This window comes from Pseudophryne corroboree, chromosome 4 (assembly GCF_028390025.1).
Source record: "Pseudophryne corroboree isolate aPseCor3 chromosome 4, aPseCor3.hap2, whole genome shotgun sequence".
In the NCBI taxonomy this organism is placed as follows: Eukaryota; Metazoa; Chordata; class Amphibia; order Anura; family Myobatrachidae; genus Pseudophryne; species Pseudophryne corroboree.
This window is the reverse complement of record NC_086447.1, coordinates 633,972,504-633,993,933: the sequence shown is the minus strand read 5'-3', so window position 1 is coordinate 633,993,933 and position 21,430 is coordinate 633,972,504. Positions and strand designations below refer to the sequence as shown.

The following is a 21,430-nucleotide window of genomic DNA, read 5'->3' as shown; positions in this document are numbered from 1 at the left end:
ATCCAGAGCTGTCAGTATGGATTATCATGCTATATTGCAGAAAATCAATTTGATGCAACTGCTTTACCAACAGTATGTTAATCTTTTCCATTGCTGTTTTGTTGGCTGACTGAAGGAAGATATGCAGTGCATTTGAACCAAAGCAGATGTGTGCTGACAACTTAAATGCACAATCATGTTTGTGTGTTTTCTTTCTTTCTTCCATCCTTTGTAATATCATATTAAATATTAAGGTAGCAGTTTATAATCAATGACTAATGACATGAAAAAAGGAAAAAAAACATTATACAAAGCTCCTCCAGGAGAGGCTTTCACTCACAACCTCGGCATTGCTCAACAGATACTGTATTATAAGTACCACGCGCTGACCAATTGCGCCACTGGAGCACTTTGCAGCATTAATTGGTTATGCTAGATGTGGATTTTATTCAATACAATCAGTACAGTCATAAGAATTGAAAAAGAAAATCATTTTTGGTGATGAATGATGAGCAACAAAGGAACATGCATGCCAGATGGCACTTGAATAAGCTGTCCACTGTGATAGAAAAGGTTTAAAAAACAACAACAACAATGTTATCATAATTAATGTCATATTTTAGAATGTCATATTTTAGCTTCTGTGGTCATTTTTTACAAGCTAAACACTGCAAGACTGTTTTACAGTTGAAGCAAGGATAAAATATAAACTCTAGTGATGAGACACTTGCTGTAATGACTTCCAACTCAGACGGGACTTAAACCCACAACCACTGGCTTAGGAGAACAGTGCCTTATCCATTATGCCAGTGGTGCTTACTGATGTCCTTATTTAAGACTGATAGGTTTTTAATAGTCAATTATTTATTTTTGAAAAAAAGTGAAGCTGTTTACTGTGTTCTTTGCATTACCAAGTCCAGCAAGAAATGTGCTGGTACTATCCAGAGCTGTCAGTATGGATTATCATGCTATATTGCAGAAAATCAATTTGATGCAACTGCTTTACCAACAGTATGTTAATCTTTTCCATTGCTGTTTTGTTGGCTGACTGAAGGAAGATATGCAGTGCATTTGAACCAAAGCAGATGTGTGCTGACAACTTAAATGCACAATCATGTTTGTGTTTTTTCTTTCTTTCTTCCATCCTTTGTAATATCATATTAAATATTAAGGTAGCAGTTTATAATCAATGACTAATGACATAAAAAAAGGAAAAAAAAACATAATACAAAGCTGCTCCAGGAGAGGCTTGAACTCACAACCTCGGCATTGCTCAACAGATACTGTATTATAAGTACCACGCGCTGACCAATTGCGCCACTGGAGCACTTTGCAGCATCAATTGGTTATGCTAGATGTGGATTTTATTCAATATAATCAGTACAGTCAAAAGAATTGAAAAAGAAAATCATTTTTGGTGATGAATGATGAGCAACAAAGGAACATGCATGCCAGATGGCACTTGAATAAGCTGTCCACTGTGATAGAAAAGGTTTAAAAAAACAACAACAACAATGTTATCATAATTAATGTCATATTTTAGCTTCTGTGGTCATTTTTTACAAGCTAAACACTGCAAGACTGTTTTACAGTAGAAGCAAGGATAAAATATCAACTCTAGTGATGAGACACTTGCTGTAATGACTTCCAACTCAGACGGGACTTAAACCTACAACCACTGGCTTAGGAGAACAGTGCCTTATCCATTATGCCAGTGGTGCTTACTGATGTCCTTATTTAAGACAGTTAGGTTTTTAATAGTCAATTATTTATTTTTTGAAAAAAAGTGAAGCTGTTTACTGTGTTCTTTGCATTACCAAGTCCAGCAAGAAATGTGCTGGTACTATCCAGAGCTGTCAGTATGGATTATCATGCTATATTGCAGAAAATCAATTTGATGCAACTGCTTTACCAACAGTATGTTAATCTTTTCCATTGCTGTTTTGTTGGCTGACTGAAGGAAGATATGCAGTGCATTTGAACCAAAGCAGATGTGTGCTGACAACTTAAATGCACAATCATGTTTGTGTTTTTTCTTTCTTTCTTTCTTCCATCCTTTGTAATATCATATTAAATATTAAGGTAGCAGTTTATAATCAATGACTAATGACATAAAAAAAGGAAAAAAAAACATTATACAAAGCTGCTCATGGAGAGGCTTTCACTCACAACCTCGGCATTGCTCAACAGATACTGTATTATAAGTACCACGCGCTGACCAATTGCGCCACTGGAGCACTTTGCAGCATTAATTGGTTATGCTAGATGTGGATTTTATTCAATACAATCAGTATAGTCATAAGAATTGAAAAAGAAAATCATTTTTGGTGATGAATGATGAGCAACAAAGGAACATGCATGCCAGATGGCACTTGAATAAGCTGTCCACTGTGATAGAAAAGGTTTAAAAAACAACAACAACAATGTTATCCTAATTAATGTCATATTTTAGCTTCTGTGGTCATTTTTTACAAGCTAAACACTGCAAGACTGTTTTACAGTTGAAGCAAGGATAAAATATAAACTCTAGTGATGAGACACTTGCTGTAATGACTTCCAACTCAGACGGGACTTAAACCCACAACCACTGGCTTAGGAGAACAGTGCCTTATCCATTATGCCAGTGGTGCTTACTGATGTCCTTATTTAAGACTGATAGGTTTTTAATAGTCAATAATTTATTTTTGAAAAAAAGTGAAGCTGTTTACTGTGTTCTTTGCATTACCAAGTCCAGCAAGAAATGTGCTGGTACTATCCAGAGCTGTCAGTATGGATTATCATGCTATATTGCAGAAAATCAATTTGATGCAACTGCTTTACCAACAGTATGTTAATCTTTTCCATTGCTGTTTTGTTGGCTGACTGAAGGAAGATATGCAGTGCATTTGAACCGAAGCAGATGTTTGCTGACAACTTAAATGCACAATCATGTTTGTGTTTTTTCTTTCTTTCTTCCATCCTTTGTAATATCATATTAAATATTAAGGTAGCAGTTTATAATCGATGACTAATGACATAAAAAAAGGAAAAAAAAACATTATACAAAGCTGCTCCAGGTGAGGCTTGAACTCACAACCGCGGCATTGCTCAACAGACACTGTATTATAAGTACCACGCGCTGAGCAATTGCGCCACTGGAGCACTTTGCAGCATTAATTGGTTATGCTAGATGTGGATTTTATTCAATACAATCAGTACAGTCATAAGAATTGAAAAAGAAAATCATTTTTGGTGATGAATGATGAGCAACAAAGGAACATGCATGCCAGATGGCACTTGAATAAGCTGTCCACTGTGATAGAAAAGGTTTAAAAAACAACAACAACAATGTTATCATAATTAATGTCATATTTTAGCTTCTGTGGTCATTTTTTACAAGCTAAACATTGCAAGATTGTTTTACAGTTGAAGCAAGGATAAAATATAAACTCTAGTGATGAGACACTTGCTGTAATGACTTCCAACTCAGACGGGACTTAAACCCACAACCACTGGCTTAGGAGAACAGTGCCTTATCCATTATGCCAGTGGTGCTTACTGATGTCCTTATTTAAGACTGATAGGGTTTTAATAGTCAATTACTTATTTTTGAAAAAAAATTGAAGCTGTTTACTGTGTTCTTTGCATTACCAAGTCCAGCAAGAAATGTGCTGGTACTATCCAGAGCTGTCAGTATGGATTATCATGCTATATTGCAGAAAATCAATTTGATGCAACTGCTTTACCAACAGTATGTTATTCTTTTCCATTGCTGTTTTGTTGGCTGACTGAAGGAAGATATGCAGTGCATTTGAACCAAAGCAGATGTGTGCTGACAACTTAAATGCACAATCATGTTTGTGTGTTTTCTTTCTTTCTTCCATCCTTTGTAATATCATATTAAATATTAAGGCTACAAGTTTATAATCAATGACTAATGACATAAGAAAAGGAAAAAAAAACAGTATACAAAGCTGCTCCAGGTGAGGCTTGAACTCACAACCTCGGCATTGCTCAACAGATACTGTTTTATAAGTACCGCGTGCCGACCAACTGCGCCACTGGAGCGCTTTGCAACATTGTTTGGTTATGCTAGATGTGGATTTTATTCAATGCAATCAGTACAGTCATAAGAATTGAAAAAGAAAATCATTTTTGGTGATGAATGATGAGCAACAAAGGAACATGCATGCCAGATGGTACTTAAATAAGATGTCCACGGTGATAGAAAATGTTTAAAAAAAACAACAACAATGTTATCATAATAAATGTCATATTTTAGCTTCTGTGGTCATTTTTTGCAAGCTAAACACTGCAAGACTGTTTTACAGTCGAAGCAAGGATAAAATATCAATTCTAGTGATGAGACACTTGCTGTAATGACTTCCACCCCATATGGAACTTGGACCCCCTGTCTTAGGAGGGCAGTGACTTATCCATTATGCCAGTGGTGCTTACTGATGTTCTTATTTAAGACTGTTAGGTTTTTAATAGTCAATTATTTATTTTTGAAGAAAAAGTGAAGCTGTTTACTGTGTTCTTTGCATTACCAAGTCCAGCAAGAAATGTGCTGGTACTATCCAGAGCTGTCAGTATGGATTATCATGCTATATTGCAGAAAATCAATTTGATGCAACTGCTTTACCAACAGTATGTTAATCTTTTCCATTGCTGTTTTGTTGGCTGACTGAAGGAAGATATGCAGTGCATTTGAACCAAAGCAGATGTGTGCTGACAACTTAAATGCACAATCATGTTTGTGTGTTTTCTTTCTTTCTTCCATCCTTTGTAATATCATATTAAATATTAAGGTAGCAGTTTATAATCAATGACTAATGACATAAAAAAAGGAAAAAAAAACATTATACAAAGCTGCTCTAGGTGAGGCTTGAACTCACAACCTCGGCATTACTCAACAGATACTGTATTATAAGTACCACACGCTGACCATTTGCACCACTGGAGCACTTTGCAGCATTCGTTGGTTATGCTAGATGTGGATTTTATTCAATACAATCAGTACAGTCATAAGAATTGAAAAAGAAAATCATTTTTGGTGATGAATGATGAGCAACAAAGGAACATGCATGCCAGATGGCACTTGAATAAGCTGTCCACTGTGATAGAAATGGTTTAAAAAACAACAACAACAACAACAACAATGTTATCCTAATTAATGTCATATTTTAGCTTCTGTGGTCATTTTTTACAAGCTAAACACTGCAAGACTGTTTTACAGTTGAAGCAAGGATAAAATATCAACTCTAGTGATGAGATACTTGCTGTAATGACTTCCAACTCAGACGGGACTTAAACCCACTACCACTGGCTTAGGAGAACAGTGCCTTATCCATTATGCCAGTGGTGCTTACTGATGTCCTTATTTAAGACTGTTAGGTTTTTAATAGTCAATTATTTATTTTTGAAAAAAAGTGAAGCTGTTTACTGTGTTCTTTGCATTACCAAGTCCAGCAAGAAATGTGCTGGTACTATCCAGAGCTGTAAGTATGGATTATCATGCTATATTGCAGAAAATCAATTTGATGCAACTGCTTTACCAACAGTATGTTAATCTTTTCCATTGCTGTTTTGTTGGCTGACTGAAGGAAGATATGCAGTGCATTTGAACCAAAGCAGATGTGTGCTGACAACTTAAATGCACAATCATGTTTGTGTTTTTTCTTTCTTTCTTCCATCCTTTGTATTATCATATTAAATATTAAGGTAGCAGTTTATAATCAATGACTAATGACATAAAAAAAGGAAAAAAAAAACATTATTCAAAGCTGCTCCAAGTGAGGCTTGAACTCACAACATCGGCATTGCTCAACAGATACTGTCTTATAAGTACCGCGCGCTGACCAATTACGCCACTGGAGCACTTTGCAGCATTAATTGGTTATGCTAGATGTGGATTTTATTCAATACAATCAGTACAGTCATAAGAATTGAAAAAGAAAAACATTTTTGGTGATGAATGATGAGCAACAAAGGAACATGCATGCCAGATGGCACTTGAATAAGCTGTCCACTGTGATAGAAAAGGTTTAAAAAACAACAACAACAATGTTATCCTAATTAATGTCATATTTTAGCTTCTGTGGTCATTTTTTACAAGCTAAACACTGCAAGACTGTTTTACAGTTGAAGCAAGGATAAAATATCAACTCTAGTGATGAGACACTTACTGTAATGACTTCGAACTCAGACGGGACTTAAACCCACCACCACTGGCTTAGGAGAACAGTGCCTTATCCATTATGCCAGTAGTGCTTACTGATGTCCTTATTTAAGACTGATAGGTTTTTAATAGTCAATTATTTATTTTTGAAAAAAAGTGAAGCTGTTTACTGTGTTCTTTGCATTACCAAGTCCAGCAAGAAATGTGCTGGTACTATCCAGAGCTGTCAGTATGGATTATCATGCTATATTGCAGAAAATCAATTTGATGCAACTGCTTTACCAACAGTATGTTAATCTTTTCCATTGCTGTTTTGTTGGCTGATTGAAGGAAGATATGCAGTGCATTTGAACCAAAGCAGATGTGTGCTGACAACTTAAAAGCACAATCATGTTTGTATTTTTTCTTTCTTTCTTCCATCCTTTGTAATATCATATTAAATATTAAGGTAGCGGTTTATAATCAATGACTAATGACATAAAAAAAGGAAAAAAAAACATTATACAGAGCTGCTCTAGGTGAGGCTTGAACTCACAACCTAGGCATTGCTCAACAGATACTGTATTATAAGTACCACATGCTGACCAATTGCACCACTGGAGCACTTTGCAGCATTAATTGGTTATGCTAGATGTGGATTTTATTCAATACAATCAGTACAGTCATAAGAATTGAAAAAGAAAATCATTTTTGGTGATGAATGATGAGCAACAAAGGAATATGCATGCCAGATGGCACTTGAATAAGCTGTCCACTGTGATAGAAAAGGTTTAAAAAACAACAACAACAATGTTATCCTAATTAATGTCATATTTTAGCTTCTGTGGTCATTTTTTACAAGCTAAACACTGCAAGACTGTTTTACAGTTGAAGCAAGGATAAAATATCAACTCTAGTGATGAGACACTTGCTGTAATGACTTCCAACTCAGACGGGACTTAAACCCACTACCACTGGCTTAGGAGAACAGTGCCTTATCCATTATGCCAGTGGTACTTACTGTTGTCCTTATTTAAGACTGTTAGATTTTTAATAGTCAATTATTTATTTTTGAAAAAAAGTGAAGCTGTTTACTGTGTTCTTTGCATTACCAAGTCCAGCAAGAAATGTGCTGGTACTATCCAGAGCTGTAAGTATTTATTATCATGCTATATTGCAGAAAATCAATTTGATGCAACTGCTTTACCAACAGTATGTTAATCTTTTCCATTGCTGTTTTGTTGGCTGACTGAAGGAAGATATGCAGTGCATTTGAACCAAAGCAGATGTGTGCTGACAACTTAAATGCACAATCATGTTTGTGTTTTTTCTTTCTTTCTTTCTTCCATCCTTTGTAATATCATATTAAATATTAAGGCTACAAGTTTATAATCAATGACTAATGACATAAGAAAAGGAAAAAAAACAGTATACAAAGATGCTCCAGGTGAGGCTTGAACTCACAACCTCGGCATTGCTCAACAGATACTGTCTTATAAGTACCGCGTGCTGACCAACTGCGCCACTGGAGCGCTTTGAGACATTGATTGGTTATGCTAGATGTGGATTTTATTCAATGCAATCAGTACAGTCATAAGTATTGAAAAAGAAAATCATTTTTGGTGATGAATGATGAGCAACAAAGGAACATGCATGCCATATGGTACTTAAATAAGATGTCCACGGTGATAGAAAATGTTTAAAAAAAACAACAACAATGTTATCATAATAAATGTCATATTTTAGCTTCTGTGGTCATTTTTTGCAAGCTAAACACTGCAAGACTGTTTTACAGTCGAAGCAAGGATAAAATATAAATTCTAGTGATGAGACACTTGCTGTAATGACTTCCACCCCATATGGAACTTGGACCCCCTGTCTTAGGAGGGCAGTGACTTATCCATTATGCCAGTGGTGCTTACTGATGTTCTTATTTAAGACTGTTAGGTTTTTAATAGTCAATTATTTATTTTTAAGAAAAAGTGAAGCTGTTTACTGTGTTCTTTGCATTACCAAGTCCAGCAAGAAATGTGCTGGTACTATCCAGAGCTGTCAGTATGGATTATCATGCTATATTGCAGAAAATCAATTTGATGCAACTGCTTTACCAACAGTATGTTAATCTTTTCCATTGCTGTTTTGTTGGCTGACTGAAGGAAGATATGCAGTGCATTTGAACCAAAGCAGATGTGTGCTGACAACTTAAATGCACAATCATGTTTGTGTTTTTTCTTTCTTTCTTCCATCCTTTGTAATATCATATTAAATATTAAGGTAGCAGTTTATAATCAATGACTAATGACATAAAAAAAGGAAAAAAAAAACATTATTCAAAGCTGCTCCAAGTGAGGCTTGAACTCACAATATCGGCATTGCTCAACAGATACTGTCTTATAAGTACCGCGCGCTGACCAATTACGCCACTGGAGCACTTTGCAGCATTAATTGGTTATGCTAGATGTGGATTTTATTCAATACAATCAGTACAGTCATAAGAATTGAAAAAGAAAAACATTTTTGGTGATGAATGATGAGCAACAAAAGAACATGCATGCCAGATGGCACTTGAATAAGCTGTCCACTGTGATAGAAAAGGTTTAAAAAACAACAACAACAATGTTATCCTAATTAATGTCATATTTTAGCTTCTGTGGTCATTTTTTACAAGCTAAACACTGCAAGACTGTTTTACAGTTGAAGCAAGGATAAAATATAAACTCTAGTGATGAGACACTTGCTGTAATGACTTCCAACTCAGACGGGACTTAAACCCACAACCACTGGCTTAGGAGAACAGTGCCTTATCCATTATGCCAGTGGTGCTTACTGATGTCCTTATTTAAGACTGTTAGGTTTTTAATAGTCAATTATTTATTTTTGAAAAAAGTGAAGCTGTTTACTGTGTTCTTTGCATTACCAAGTCCAGCAAGAAATGTGCTGGTACTATCCAGAGCTGTAAGTATGGATTATTATGCTATATTGCAGAAAATCAATTTGATGCAACTGCTTTACCAACAGTACAGTATGTTAATCTTTTCCATTGCTGTTTTGTTGGCTGACTGAAGGAAGATATGCAGTGCATTTGAACCAAAGCAGATGTGTGCTGACAACTTAAATGCACAATCATGTTTGTGTTTTTTCTTTCTTTCTTCCATCCTTTGTAATATCATATTAAATATTAAGGTAGCAGTTTATAATCAATGACTAATGACATAAGAAAAGGAAAAAAAAAAAACATTATACAAAGCTGCTCTAGGTGAGGCTTGAACTCACAACCTAGGCATTGCTCAACAGATACTGTATTATAAGTACCACATGCTGACCAATTGCACCACTGGAGCACTTTGCAGCATTAATTGGTTATGCTAGATGTGGATTTTATTCAATACAATCAGTACAGTCATAAGAATTGAAAAAGAAAATCATTTTTGGTGATGAATGATGAGCAACAAAGGAACATGCATGCCAGATGGCACTTGAATAAGCTGTCCACTGTGATAGAAAAGGTTTAAAAAACAACAACAACAATGTTATCCTAATTAATGTCATATTTTAGCTTCTGTGGTCATTTTTTACAAGCTAAACACTGCAAGACTGTTTTACAGTTGAAGCAAGGATAAAATATCAACTCTAGTGATGAGACACTTGCTGTAATGACTTCCAACTCAGACGGGACTTAAACCCACTACCACTGGCTTAGGAGAACAGTGCCTTATCCATTATGCCAGTGGTACTTACTGTTGTCCTTATTTAAGACTGTTAGATTTTTAATAGTCAATTATTTATTTTTGAAAAAAAGTGAAGCTGTTTACTGTGTTCTTTGCATTACCAAGTCCAGCAAGAAATGTGCTGGTACTATCCAGAGCTGTAAGTATTTATTATCATGCTATATTGCAGAAAATCAATTTGATGCAACTGCTTTACCAACAGTATGTTAATCTTTTCCATTGCTGTTTTGTTGGCTGACTGAAGGAAGATATGCAGTGCATTTGAACCAAAGCAGATGTGTGCTGACAACTTAAATGCACAATCATGTTTGTGTTTTTTCTTTCTTTCTTTCTTCCATCCTTTGTAATATCATATTAAATATTAAGGTAGCAGTTTATAATCAATGACTAATGACATAAAAAAAGGAAAAAAAAAACATTATACAAAGCTGCTCCAGGAGAGGCTTTCACTCACAACCTCGGCATTGCTCAACAGATACTGTATTATAAGTACCACGCGCTGACCAATTGCGCCACTGGAGCACTTTGCAGCATTAATAGGTTATGCTAGATGTGGATTTTATTCAATACAATCAGTACAGTCATAAGAATTGAAAAAGAAAATCATTTTTGGTGATGAATGATGAGCAACAAAGGAACATGCATGCCAGATGGCACTTGAATAAGCTGTCCACTGTGATAGAAAAGGTTTAAAAAACAACAACAACAATGTTATCCTAATTAATGTCATATTTTAGCTTCTGTGGTCATTTTTTTACAAGCTAAACACTGCAAGACTGTTTTACAGTTGAAGCAAGGATAAACTATAAACTCTAGTGATGAGACACTTGCTGTAATGACTTCCAACTCAGACGGGACTTAAACCCACAACCACTGGCTTAAGAGAACAGTGCCTTATCCATTATGCCAGTGGTGCTTACTGATGTCCTTATTTAAGATTGATAGGTTTTTAATAGTCAATAATTTATTTTTGAAAAAAAGTGAAGCTGTTTACTGTGTTCTTTGCATTACCAAGTCCAGCAAGAAATGTGCTGGTACTATCCAGAGCTGTCAGTATGGATTATCATGCTATATTGCAGAAAATCAATTTGATGCAACTGCTTTACCAACAGTATGTTAATCTTTTCCATTGCTGTTTTGTTGGCTGACTGAAGGAAGATATGCAGTGCATTTGAACCGAAGCAGATGTGTGCTGACAACTTAAATGCACAATCATGTTTGTGTTTTTTCTTTCTTTCTTCCATCCTTTGTAATATCATATTAAATATTAAGGTAGCAGTTTATAATAGATGACTAATGACATAAAAAAAGGAAAAAAAAACATTACACAAAGCTGCTCCAGGTGAGGCTTGAACTCACAACCTCGGCATTGCTCAACAGACACTGTATTATAAGTACCACGCGCTGAGCAATTGCGCCACTGGAGCACTTTGCAGCATTAATTGGTTATGCTAGATATGGATTTTATTCAATACAATCAGTACAGTCATAAGAATTGAAAAAGAAAATCATTTTTGGTGATGAATGATGAGCAACAAAGGAACATGCATGCCAGATGGCACTTGAATAAGCTGTCCACTGTGATAGAAAAGGTTTAAAAAACAACAACAACAATGTTATCATAATTAATGTCATATTTTAGCTTCTGTGGTCATTTTTTACAAGCTAAACATTGCAAGATTGTTTTACAGTTGAAGCAAGGATAAAATATAAACTCTAGTGATGAGACACTTGCTGTAATGACTTCCAACTCAGACGGGACTTAAACCCACAACCACTGGCTTAGGAGAACAGTGCCTTATCCATTATGCCAGTGGTGCTTACTGATGTCCTTATTTAAGACTGATAGGGTTTTAATAGTCAATTATTTATTTTTGAAAAAAAATTGAAGCTGTTTACTGTGTTCTTTGCATTACCAAGTCCAGCAAGAAATGTGCTGGTACTATCCAGAGCTGTCAGTATGGATTATCATGCTATATTGCAGAAAATCAATTTGATGCAACTGCTTTACCAACAGTATGTTATTCTTTTCCATTGCTGTTTTGTTGGCTGACTGAAGGAAGATATGCAGTGCATTTGAACCAAAGCAGATGTGTGCTGACAACTTAAATGCACAATCATGTTTGTGTGTTTTCTTTCTTTCTTCCATCCTTTGTAATATCATATTAAATATTAAGGCTACAAGTTTATAATCAATGACTAATGACATAAGAAAAGGAAAAAAAACAGTATACAAAGATGCTCCAGGTGAGGCTTGAACTCACAACCTCGGCATTGCTCAACAGATACTGTCTTATAAGTACCGCGTGCTGACCAACTGCGCCACTGGAGCGCTTTGAGACATTGATTGGTTATGCTAGATGTGGATTTTATTCAATGCAATCAGTACAGTCATAAGTATTGAAAAAGAAAATCATTTTTGGTGATGAATGATGAGCAACAAAGGAACATGCATGCCATATGGTACTTAAATAAGATGTCCACGGTGATAGAAAATGTTTAAAAAAAACAACAACAATGTTATCATAATAAATGTCATATTTTAGCTTCTGTGGTCATTTTTTGCAAGCTAAACACTGCAAGACTGTTTTACAGTCGAAGCAAGGATAAAATATAAATTCTAGTGATGAGACACTTGCTGTAATGACTTCCACCCCATATGGAACTTGGACCCCCTGTCTTAGGAGGGCAGTGACTTATCCATTATGCCAGTGGTGCTTACTGATGTTCTTATTTAAGACTGTTAGGTTTTTAATAGTCAATTATTTATTTTTAAGAAAAAGTGAAGCTGTTTACTGTGTTCTTTGCATTACCAAGTCCAGCAAGAAATGTGCTGGTACTATCCAGAGCTGTCAGTATGGATTATCATGCTATATTGCAGAAAATCAATTTGATGCAACTGCTTTACCAACAGTATGTTAATCTTTTCCATTGCTGTTTTGTTGGCTGACTGAAGGAAGATATGCAGTGCATTTGAACCAAAGCAGATGTGTGCTGACAACTTAAATGCACAATCATGTTTGTGTTTTTTCTTTCTTTCTTCCATCCTTTGTAATATCATATTAAATATTAAGGTAGCAGTTTATAATCAATGACTAATGACATAAAAAAAGGAAAAAAAAAACATTATTCAAAGCTGCTCCAAGTGAGGCTTGAACTCACAATATCGGCATTGCTCAACAGATACTGTCTTATAAGTACCGCGCGCTGACCAATTACGCCACTGGAGCACTTTGCAGCATTAATTGGTTATGCTAGATGTGGATTTTATTCAATACAATCAGTACAGTCATAAGAATTGAAAAAGAAAAACATTTTTGGTGATGAATGATGAGCAACAAAAGAACATGCATGCCAGATGGCACTTGAATAAGCTGTCCACTGTGATAGAAAAGGTTTAAAAAACAACAACAACAATGTTATCCTAATTAATGTCATATTTTAGCTTCTGTGGTCATTTTTTACAAGCTAAACACTGCAAGACTGTTTTACAGTTGAAGCAAGGATAAAATATAAACTCTAGTGATGAGACACTTGCTGTAATGACTTCCAACTCAGACGGGACTTAAACCCACAACCACTGGCTTAGGAGAACAGTGCCTTATCCATTATGCCAGTGGTGCTTACTGATGTCCTTATTTAAGACTGTTAGGTTTTTAATAGTCAATTATTTATTTTTGAAAAAAGTGAAGCTGTTTACCGTGTTCTTTGCATTACCAAGTCCAGCAAGAAATGTGCTGGTACTATCCAGAGCTGTAAGTATGGATTATTATGCTATATTGCAGAAAATCAATTTGATGCAACTGCTTTACCAACAGTACAGTATGTTAATCTTTTCCATTGCTGTTTTGTTGGCTGACTGAAGGAAGATATGCAGTGCATTTGAACCAAAGCAGATGTGTGCTGACAACTTAAATGCACAATCATGTTTGTGTTTTTTCTTTCTTTCTTCCATCCTTTGTAATATCATATTAAATATTAAGGTAGCAGTTTATAATCAATGACTAATGACATAAGAAAAGGAAAAAAAAAAAACATTATACAAAGCTGCTCTAGGTGAGGCTTGAACTCACAACCTAGGCATTGCTCAACAGATACTGTATTATAAGTACCACATGCTGACCAATTGCACCACTGGAGCACTTTGCAGCATTAATTGGTTATGCTAGATGTGGATTTTATTCAATACAATCAGTACAGTCATAAGAATTGAAAAAGAAAATCATTTTTGGTGATGAATGATGAGCAACAAAGGAACATGCATGCCAGATGGCACTTGAATAAGCTGTCCACGGTGATAGAAAAGGTTTAAAAAACAACAACAACAATGTTATCCTAATTAATGTCATATGTTAGCTTCTGTGGTCATTTTTTACAAGCTAAACACTGCAAGACTGTTTTACAGTTGAAGCAAGGATAAAATATCAACTCTAGTGATGAGACACTTGCTGTAATGACTTCCAACTCAGACGGGACTTAAACCCACTACCACTGGCTTAGGAGAACAGTGCCTTATCCATTATGCCAGTGGTGCTTACTGATGTCCTTATTTAAGACTGTTAGGTTTTTAATAGTCAATTATTTATTTTTGAAAAAAAGTGAAGCTGTTTACTGTGTTCTTTGCATTACCAAGTCCAGCAAGAAATGTGCTGGTACTATCCAGAGCTGTAAGTATGGATTATCATGCTATATTGCAGAAAATCAATTTGATGCAACTGCTTTACCAACAGTATGTTAATCTTTTCCATTGCTGTTTTGTTGGCTGACTGAAGGAAGATATGCAGTGCATTTGAACCAAAGCAGATGTGTGCTGACAACTTAAATGCACAATCATGTTTGTGTTTTTTCTTTCTTTCTTCCATCCTTTGTAATATCATATTAAATATTATGGTAGCAGTTTATAATCAATGACTAATGACATAAGAAAAGGGAAAAAAAAACAGTATACAAAGAAGCTCCAGGTGAGGCTTGAACTCACAACCTCGGCATTGCTCAACAGATACTGTCTTATAAGTACCGCGCGCTGACCAATTGCGCCACTGGAGCTCTATGCAGCATTAATTGGTTATGCTAGATGTGGATTTTATTCAATACAATCAGTACAGTCATAAGAATTGAAAAAGAAAATCATTTTTGGTGATGAATGATGAGCAACAAAGGAACATGCATGCCAGATGGCACTTGAATAAGCTGTCCACGGTGACAGAAAAGGTTTAAAAAACAACAACAACAATGTTATCATAATAAATGTCACATTTTAGCTTCTGTGGTCATTTTTTACAAGCTAAACACTGCAAGACTGTTTTACAGTTGAAGCAAGGATAAAATATCAACTCTAGTGATGAGACACTTGCTGTAATGACTTCCAACTCAGACGGGACTTAAACCCACAACCACTGGCTTAAGAGAACAGTGCCTTATCCATTATGCCAGTGGTGCTTACTGATGTCCTTATTTAAGACTGATAGGTTTTTAATAGTCAATAATTTATTTTTGAAAAAAAGTGAAGCTGTTTACTGTGTTCTTTGCATTACCAAGTCCAGCAAGAAATGTGCTGGTACTATCCAGAGCTGTCAGTATGGATTATCATGCTATATTGCAGAAAATCAATTTGATGCAACTGCTTTACCAACAGTATGTTAATCTTTTCCATTGCTGTTTTGTTGGCTGACTGAAGGAAGATATGCAGTGCATTTGAACCAAAGCAGATGTGTGCTGACAACTTAAATGCACAATCATGTTTGTGTTTTTTCTTTCTTTCTTCCATCCTTTGTAATATCATATTAAATACTAAGGTAGCAGTTTATAATCAATGACTAATGACATAAGTAAAGGAAAAAAAACATCATACAAAGATGCTCCAGGTGAGGCTTGAACTCTCAACCTTGGCATTGCTCAACAGATACTGTCTTATAAGTTTTGCGCGCTGACCAATTGCGCCACTGGAGCACTTTGCAGCATTAATTGGTTATGCTAGATGTGGATTTTATTCAATACAATCAGTACATTCATAAGACTTGAAAAAGAAAATCATTTTCGGTGATGAATGATGAGCAACAAAGGAACATGCATGCCAGATGGCACTTGAATAAGCTGTCCACGGTGATAGAAAAGGTTTAAAAAACAACAACAACAACAACAACAACAACAACAACAACAACAATGTTATCATAATAAATGTCATATTTTAGCTTCTGTGGTCATTTTTTACAAGCTAAACACTGCAAGACTGTTTTACAGTTGAAGCAAGGATAAAATATCAACTCTAGTGATGAGACACTTACTGTAATGACTTCGAACTCAGACGGGACTTAAACCCACAACCACTGGCTTAGGAGAACAGTGCCTTATCCATTATGCCAGTGGTGCTTACTAATGTCCTTATTTAAGACTGATAGGTTTTTAATAGTCAATAATTTATTTTTGAAAAAAAGTGAAGCTGTTTACTGTGTTCTTTGCATTACCAAGTCCAGCAAGAAATGTGCTGGTACTATCCAGAGCTGTCAGTATGGATTATCATGCTATATTGCAGAAAATCAATTTGATGCAACTGCTTTACCAACAGTATGTTAATCTTTTCTATTGCTGTTTTGTTGGCTGACTGAAGGAAGATATGCAGTGCATTTGAACCAAAGCAGATGTGTGCTGACAACTTAAATGCACAATCATGTTTGTGTTTTTTCTTTCTTTCTTCCATCCTTTGTAATATCATATTAAATACTAAGGTAGCAGTTTATAATCAATGACTAATGACATAAGTAAAGGAAAAAAAACATTATACAAAGATGCTCCAGGTGAGGCTTGAACTCTCAACCTTGGCATTGCTCAACAGATACTGTCTTATAAGTTTCGCGCGCTGACCAATTGCGCCACTGGAGCACTTTGCAGCATTAATTGGTTATGCTAGATGTGGATTTTATTCAATACAATCAGTACATTCATAAGAATTGAAAAAGAAAATCATTTTCGGTGATGAATGATGAGCAACAAAGGAACATGCATGCCAGATGGCACTTGAATAAGCTGTCCACGGTGATAGAAAAGGTTTAAAAAACAACAACAACAACAACAACAACAACAACAATGTTATCATAATAAATGTCATATTTTAGCTTCTGTGGTCATTTTTTACAAGCTAAACACTGCAAGACTGTTTTACAGTTGAAGCAAGGATAAAATATCAACTCTAGTGATGAGACACTTGCTGTAATGACTTCGAACTCAGACGGGACTTAAACCCACCACCACTGGCTTAGGAGAACAGTGCCTTATCCATTATGCCAGTGGTGCTTACTGATGTCCTTATTTAAGACTGATAGGTTTTTAATAGTCAATTATTTATTTTTGAAAAAAAGTGAAGCTGTTTACTGTGTTCTTTGCATTACCAAGTCCAGCAAGAAATGTGCTGGTACTATCTAGAGCTGTCAGTATGGATTATCATGCTATATTGCAGAAAATCAATTTGATGCAACTGCTTTACCAACAGTATGTTAATCTTTTCCATTGCTGTTTTGTTGGCTGACTGAAGGAAGATATGCAGTGCATTTGAACCAAAGCAGATGTGTGCTGACAACTTAAATGCACAATCATGTTTGTGTTTTTTCTTTCTTTCTTCCATCCTTTGCAATATCATATTAAATATTAAGGTAGCAGTTTATAATCAATGACTAATGACATAAGAAAAGGAAAAAAAAACAGTATACAAAGATGCTCCAGGTGAGGCTTGAACTCATAACCTCGGCATTGCTCAACAGATACTGTCTTATAAGTACCGCAAGATGACCAATTGCGCCACTGGAGCTCTTTGCAGCTTTAACTGGTTATGCTAGATGTGGATTTTATTCAATACAATCAGTACAGTCATAAGAATTGAAAAAGAAAATCATTTTTGGTGATGAATGATGAGCAACAAAGGAACATGCATGCCAGATGGCACTTGAATAAGCTGTCCACAGTGATAGAAAAGGTTTAGTCCACAGTGATAGAAAAGGTTTAAAAAACAACAACAACAATGTTATCATAATTAATGTCATATTTTAGCTTCTGTGGTCACTTTTTACAAGCTAAACACTGCAAGACTGTTTTACAGTTGAAGCAAGGATAAAATATCAATTCTACTGATGAGACACTTGCTGTAACGACTTCCAACTCAGATGGGACTTAAACCCACAACCACTGGCTTACGAGAACAGTGCCTTATCCATTATGCCAGTGGTGCTTACTGATGTCCTTGTTTAAGACTGATAGGTTTTTAATAGTCAATTATTTATTTTTTGAAAAAATATGAAGCTGTTTACTGTGTTCTTTGCTTTACCAAGTCCAGCAAGAAATGTGCTGGTACTATCCAGAGCTGTCAGTATGGATTATCATGCTATATTGCAGAAAATCAATTTGATGCAACTGCTTTACCAACAGTATGTTATTCTTTTCCATTGCTGTTTTGTTGGCTGACTGAAGGAAGATATGCAGTGCATTTGAACCAAAGCAGATGTGTGCTGACAACTTAAATGCACAATCATGTTTGTGTGTTTTCTTTCTTTCTTCCATCCTTTGTAATATCATATTAAATATTAAGGCTACAAGTTTATAATCAATGACTAATGACATAAGAAAAGGAAAAAAAAACAGTATACAAAGATGCTCCAGGTGAGGCTTGAACTCACAACCTCAGCATTGCTCAACAGATACTGTCTTATAAGTACCGCGCGATGACCAATTGCGCCACTGGAGCGCTTTGCAACATTGATTGGTTATGCTAGATGTGGATTTTATTCAATGCAATCAGTACAGTCATAAGAATTGAAAAAGAAAATCATTTTTGGTGATGAATGATGAGCAACAAAGGAACATGCATGCCAGATGGTACTTAAATAAGATGTCCACGGTGATAGAAAATGTTTAAAAAAAACAACAACAATGTTATCATAATAAATGTCATATTTTAGCTTCTGTGGTCATTTTTTGCAAGCTAAACACTGCAAGACTGTTTTACAGTCGAAGCAAGGATAAAATATCAATTCTAGTGATGAGACACTTGCTGTAATGACTTCCACCCCATATGGAACTTGGACCCCTGTCTTAGGAGGGCAGTGACTTATCCATTATGCCAGTGGTGCTTACTGATGCTCATATTTAAGACTGTTAGGTTTTTAATAGTCAATTATTTATTTTTGAGGAAAAAGTGAAGCTGTTTACTGTGTTCTTTGCATTACCAAGTCCAGCAAGAAATGTGCTGGTACTATCCAGAGCTGTCAGTATGGATTATCATGCTATATTGCAGAAAATCAATTTGATGCAACTGCTTTACCAACAGTATGTTAATCTTTTCCATTGCTGTTTTGTTGGCTGACTGAAGGAAGATATGCAGTGCATTTGAACCAAAGCAGATGTGTGCTGACAACTTAAATGCACAATCATGTTTGTGTTTTTTCTTTCTTTCTTCCATCCTTTGTAATATCATATTAAATATTAAGGTAGCAGTTTATAATCAATGACTAATGACATAAGAAAAGGAAAAAAAAAACAGTACACAAAGATGCTCCAAGTGAGGCTTGAACTCACAACCTTGGGATTGCTCAACAGATACTGTCTTATAAGTTTCGCGCGCTGACCAAATGCGCCAGTGGAGCATTTTGCAGCATTAATTGGTTATGCTAGATGTGGATTTTATTCAATACAATCAGTACATTCATAAGAATTGAAAAAGAAAATCATTTTCAGTGATGAATGATGAGCAACAAAGGAACATGCATGCCAGATGGCACTAGAATAAGCTGTCCACGGTGATAGAAAAGGTTTAAAAAACAACAACAACAATGTTATCATAATAAATGTCATATTTTAGCTTATGTGGTCATTTTTTACAAGCTAAACACTGCAAGACAGTTTTACAGTTGAAGCAAAGATAAAATATCAACTCTAGTGATGAGACACTTGCTGTAATGACTTCCAACTCAGACGGGACTTAAACCCACAACCACTGGCTTAGGAGAACAGTGCCTTATCCATTATGCCAGTGGTGCTTACTGATGTCATTATTTAAGACTGATAGGTTTTTAATAGTCAATTATTTATTTTTGAAAAAAAGTGAAGCTGTTTACTGTGTTCTTTGCATTACCAAGTCCAGCAAGAAATGTGCTGGTACTATCCAGAGCTGTCAGTATGGATTATCATGCTATATTGCAGAAAATCAATTTGATGCAACTGCTTTACCAACAGTATATTAATCTTTTCCATTGCTGTTTTGTTGGCTGACTGAAGGAAGATATGCAGTGCATTTGAACCAAAGCAGATGTGTGCTGACAACTTAAATGCACAATCATGTTTGTGTTTTTTCTTTCTTTCTTCCATCCTTTGTAATATCATATTAAATATTAAGGTAGCAGTTTATAATCAATGACTAATGACATAAAAAAAGGAAAAAAAAACATTGTACAAAGCTGCTCCAAGTGAGGATTGAACTCACCACCTTGGCATTGCTCAACAGATACTGTCTTATAAGTACTGCGCGCTGACCAATTGCGCCACTGGAGCACTTCGCAGCATTATTTGGTTATGCTAGATGTGGATTTTATTCAATACAATCAGTACATTCATAAGAATTGAAAAAGAAAATCATTTTCAGTGATGAATGATGAGCAACAAAGGAACATGCATGCCAGATGGCACTTAAATAAGCTGTCCACGGTGATAGAAAAGGTTTAAAAAACAACAACAACAATGTTATCATAATAAATGTCATATTTTAGCTTATGTGGTCATTTTTTACAAGCTAAACACTGCAAGACTGTTTTACAGTTGAAGCAAAGATAAAATATCAACTCTAGTGATGAGACACTTGCTGTAATGACTTCCAAATCAGACGGGACTTAAACCCACAACCACTGGCTTAGGAGAACAGTGCCTTATCCATTATGCCAGTGGTGCTTACTGATGTCATTATTTAAGACTGATAGGTTTTTAATAGTCAATTATTTATTTTTGGAAAAAAGTGAAGCTGTTTACTGTGTTCTTTGCATTACCAAGTCCAGCAAGAAATGTGCTGGTACTATCCAGAGCTGTCAGTATGGATTATCATGCTATATTGCAGAAAATCAATTTGATGCAACTGCTTTACCAACAGTATATTAATCTTTTACATTGCTGTTTTGTTGGCTGACTGAAGGAAGATATGCAGTGCATTTGAACCAAAGCAGATGTGTGCTGACAACTTAAATGCACAATCATGTTTGTGTTTTTTCTTTCTTTCTTCCATCCTTTGTAATATCATATTAAATATTAAGGTAGCAGTTTATAATCAATGACTAATGACATAAAAAAAGGAAAAAAATAACATTATATAAAGCTGCTCCAAGTGAGGATTGAACTCACCACCTCGGCATTGCTCAACAGATACTGTCTTATAAGTACCGCGCGCTGACCAATTGCGCCACTGGAGCACTTTGCAGCATTAATTGGTTATGCTAGATGTGGATTTTATTCAATACAATCAGTACATTCATAAGAATTGAAAAAGAAAATAATTTTCAGTGATGAATGATGAGCAACAAAGGAACATGCATGCCAGATGGCACTTGAATAAGCT

General features: G+C 35.5%; 5 non-coding genes across 5 annotated transcripts; all 5 read right to left on the bottom strand.

Moving 5' to 3' along the window:
* Positions 1 to 1,213: 1,213 nt before the first annotated feature.
* Positions 1,214 to 1,306, bottom strand: TRNAI-UAU (transfer RNA isoleucine (anticodon UAU)). Its single transcript is given in 2 exon segments — positions 1,214 to 1,249; positions 1,269 to 1,306. It is a non-coding gene; the product is annotated as a tRNA-Ile (tRNA).
* A 6,251-nt stretch (positions 1,307 to 7,557) lies between these two features.
* Positions 7,558 to 7,650, bottom strand: TRNAI-UAU (transfer RNA isoleucine (anticodon UAU)). Its single transcript is given in 2 exon segments — positions 7,558 to 7,593; positions 7,613 to 7,650. It is a non-coding gene; the product is annotated as a tRNA-Ile (tRNA).
* A 4,435-nt stretch (positions 7,651 to 12,085) lies between these two features.
* TRNAI-UAU (transfer RNA isoleucine (anticodon UAU)) lies at positions 12,086 to 12,178 on the bottom strand. The gene is given in 2 exon segments: positions 12,086 to 12,121; positions 12,141 to 12,178. It is a non-coding gene; the product is annotated as a tRNA-Ile (tRNA).
* Positions 12,179 to 14,799: 2,621 nt separating this feature from the next.
* TRNAI-UAU (transfer RNA isoleucine (anticodon UAU)) lies at positions 14,800 to 14,892 on the bottom strand. The gene is given in 2 exon segments: positions 14,800 to 14,835; positions 14,855 to 14,892. It is a non-coding gene; the product is annotated as a tRNA-Ile (tRNA).
* A 6,299-nt stretch (positions 14,893 to 21,191) lies between these two features.
* TRNAI-UAU (transfer RNA isoleucine (anticodon UAU)) lies at positions 21,192 to 21,284 on the bottom strand. The gene is given in 2 exon segments: positions 21,192 to 21,227; positions 21,247 to 21,284. It is a non-coding gene; the product is annotated as a tRNA-Ile (tRNA).
* Positions 21,285 to 21,430: the final 146 nt, after the last annotated feature.